At 56.1% G+C, this 3,551-nt stretch overlaps 1 long non-coding RNA gene across 1 annotated transcript; it reads right to left on the bottom strand.

The window, feature by feature from the left end:
* Positions 1 to 793: 793 nt before the first annotated feature.
* Positions 794 to 1,690, bottom strand: LOC139357332 (uncharacterized). Its single transcript, XR_011610323.1, has 2 exons — positions 1,430 to 1,690; positions 794 to 1,230 (listed from the first exon to the last, which is right to left on the bottom strand). It is a non-coding gene; the product is annotated as an uncharacterized lncRNA (long non-coding RNA).
* Positions 1,691 to 3,551: the final 1,861 nt, after the last annotated feature.

The following is a 3,551-nucleotide window of genomic DNA, read 5'->3' on the forward strand; positions in this document are numbered from 1 at the left end:
CATCACCATCTACCACGATGTATTTCTCAGGTCTTGAGCATCATGGTGGGTGAGTGAAGGATGGGACAGACAAATTGTGCAGCCTCCTTTCCGAGACTCTGAGCAGTGCTGCCTATGGGATATGATTCCAGGTGGTCCCAGCAAGGGGTGCTATGGGACATGGTGCCACCTCTCCCCAGGGGTGTGGATACCTGGCTCCCAGTGGCTGCCTCAGTGGCAGGGTGTCTCTGTAGGGGTCACCACATTCCTGTGCTCTGCCTTCTCTCTGCCCAGTCAAGAGGATCTGCTTGGGCTTCCTAAGCCTGGCCGTTTGGGCACCAGAAGTGACCTGTTCAGTTGGAGCCCCACCTTCCCTCTGGGTGCCCTCCCAGCTCACATGCTCCCTGTGGTGGGGGAACTCTCCACACAAGAGAAACCTCTCTGGCTGTTGGAAACCTTTCCCGGGACACCCCACCGCACCCAGGGAGGACCCTGACCACGAGGCCCATTCCCGTGGCTCCTGCAGCTGCTCTTCTGTGTGGTGCTTCTGCAGGGTGCTCCGGGCCCCTCCCTGTGGGAGTCCTGCCTCCTGGTGCCCTGGGGTCCCCACTGGAGAGTATTTCCCTGCCAGCAATGTCCCAGGCTTGCGCTGTCTTGTGAGTACAGCCCAGACAGGGGTTGAGTTGGGCCCCCACCCCCAGACCCTGACCCTAGGGGACATTAGCTAATTGTGGGCCCCCCTCTCTGGGCCTGGGGATGCCTGTGGGCCTTGGGTTCCCTTTGTCTCACTTAAGAAAGGAGTCACGAGCAGTGGTTCAGAGAGGAACAATAAGCCTTTATTGCGGCTGCCCTTCTCCACAAACGCTCAACCTGCTGGCCGGCGGAGAGCCGTGCTGGCAAATTAAAAGTCTCTAAACTTTCTTTATGTCTCCTTAGATGCTCCAGCAGCTTTAACGCTGAACTGGCTGGCCTGGCTCAAAGACAAAGAGGCCAAGCTGGGGTCAGGGCCAAGGCCGTAGGGCAGGGAGGATCTCACTGAATGGTTCCCCACTGGCCCGTGGATGCAGACGGGGTGGGGTGGGGTGGAGCAGGTGAGGGTCTGGGCTGAGATGCTGGGAGTCTGGGGCCCCATAGGCTTGGGAAGACCTCTTGGAGCAGTTGGCTGGACAGGGGTGTGGGGTGCTGCTTCCTAAGTCTCCATTGCCTGTGGATGGCCGACGTGGAGGCTCCTCTAGCTGCCTCTGAAGTCCTCTATTAAGGAAAGCACAGTTTGAAGCCAGGGGCAAAGGAAACCTGTTCTAGACCCCAGAGAGCATTAGCTCCCTTACCCCCACTCTCTTGGCTGAGTTCTAAGACTGGAGGGCCACTAGAAGGGGCTGGAGGGCCAGGTCTGTGCTACCACAGATGAGCACACCGCCTCTGCCACCTCCCACCAAAATCTTTGGCTCACCAGGGCCAGGTTGAGAAGGTGAGGCTGGGACAGCCCCTGTTAACCTCTGTGGTCCCAGCATTATTCAGAGCTCCTCTCTTCACCCGCCAGAGTGCAAGGGTTTCCTGTTGTGTGCCAGCTAGGTGCTGGGCCATGTCATCTTTGCAGGACAGCTGAGTCAAGAAATGCCCTGGGCCAAGAAATGTCACCCCTAACCCCACAAAATAACGTGCCAGGATTTGCGGAATAGAGAGGAACTCTGTGGGGGTGTGCTGACTTGGAGGGGGCACAAAGGAGCCTTCTGGAATGCTTGAAGTCACGGAGACCTTGATGTGGGTGGTGATTCCATGGGTGGACACATACGTAACCAGCCATCGACTCACATGCCCTTCTGTACGTATATTGGACACTATGGTGATGAAAAGCAAATAGACATAGGACCTGCCCCGAAGTACGAATGAATCCCAGCTCTACCACTTCCCAGTTGGATGACTTTGGGCATGTCATCCAACATCTCTGAGGCTCTGTCTCTTCATGTACAAATGGGGAGAACATCACCTACTTATTTCCCACTAACCTGAGCCCTCTGTGAGAACAGGGACCGCACCTGACTCTCCTCTGTGTTCTCCTTGACCCCTGCAAAGGGGCTGGCTCAAGAAATTGCCAATTTCTTCAGGGCCTCTCCCAGGTCAGAGGGACCTTACAGCTCCCCAGGAAAACATCTTATCTTACCAACATTCTAGTAATAACATCCCTTTTGGTGCCTCCTCACATCCCTCCAACTACTCTTCCCTAAGAGACTTGGGGTTACCTCTTTCTTCCTTGGAGAAGTGGTGGAAAAACTGGGGGACTGAGGCTAAGCCAGGGCCTGGAGCCCTTAGGGGTGTTGGGCCAGCAGGGCTTGGCTTGGAGACGGCCAGAGAAGGGTCTGCTTTCCTTGGCAGGGGAGGGATGGGGTAGAAGAGTGTACCTAGGAGAAGGGCCCGGCGGTGAGACCTTTGCTGGGACTAATTCTCTGGGACAAAAGAGGACTCCAATTTAGGTCACGGTTGAGGAGGATGTTCTCCAGCACTGCACACCCGGGACATGGCCCCTGCCTGCCGGCACACCCCGTGTCTCCCAGGCCCCATCAGGCTGGATCGCCCAGGCTCCTCTTGGGGGAAGGGCCCCTTCCCTCCATCCCTCTATCTGATTGTCTGCTAGGCTAGTTCTTGGCAATTTCTTGCTCCGCTTCTTTAATCCCTGATTCTCTTCAAGTGCAGAAGGAAGAGGAAAAAGCCAAAGGCCGAGGTGGAGAGTAGGGAGGGGGATGTGGGGGATGTGGAGGAGGTATGAAAAGAGATGAAGGAAGTCACTCCAGCCTGAGGCACCCAGGCTTGATCCAGGTGGGGAGAGCAAGTGCCCTCGAGGGTCCAGAAGGGAGCTGGAGCCCCAGGCTGGGGCTGTGTCAGTCCCGTCAGTTCCCGTTCTTCAGCCTCTCCAGCGCTGGGAGGTCTCGGTGTAAATGGTCTGTGTGCTGACACTGCAGGGCTACAGTCATTTCTATAGGCCAAGAACAGAGCCCTGGGGTGAAAGTACTGTCACCTCACCTTAGTTTAGCAACCTCCTAGGCCCTGTGCTGAGACTCAGGCAAGAAGGCAAGCCTCAGGCCAGGGCTCAGACACAAGGCTAGGCCAGTGCTGAGGCACGCAGACTCCAGAATGGCATCTTCCCCACTGGCTACTCAGAGCTGGGGGCCCAGGAGGGCCTCCCAGGGAGGGCCCTGAGAGGTCAGCTGAGCCAGCATACCTGCACTCCTCCCGTGCCTGGCCCTGCCTCCCTGCTCAGGCCTCAGCAGCCTTTCTGCTTCCAGGGAAGTGGGGGCGGTGAGGGGCTGTGGCACAAGGGTGAGTCCTGGAGAATGGAGCTTGTGTGGCGTCTGCAGCTTCTTAGAGAAAAAAACCTATTGAGAAGCTCAAATCATGGCAGTAATTAGGCCACTTATTTTGTAAAAGTCCAAATTAAATGGAAAATTTGGTGCTAATGAAAATGTTCCATTTTCTCCTTTTATTAAATCTAGCTCTGTGCCTTCCAAGAGTTTGGGAATAGCCAGCCCCTGGTGTCTTTCTCACAGCCAGTTCATATCCTCTGATTGTGGAGTTGC

Source organism: Macaca nemestrina, chromosome 12, assembly GCF_043159975.1.
Source record: "Macaca nemestrina isolate mMacNem1 chromosome 12, mMacNem.hap1, whole genome shotgun sequence".
Taxonomy (NCBI): Eukaryota; Metazoa; Chordata; class Mammalia; order Primates; family Cercopithecidae; genus Macaca; species Macaca nemestrina.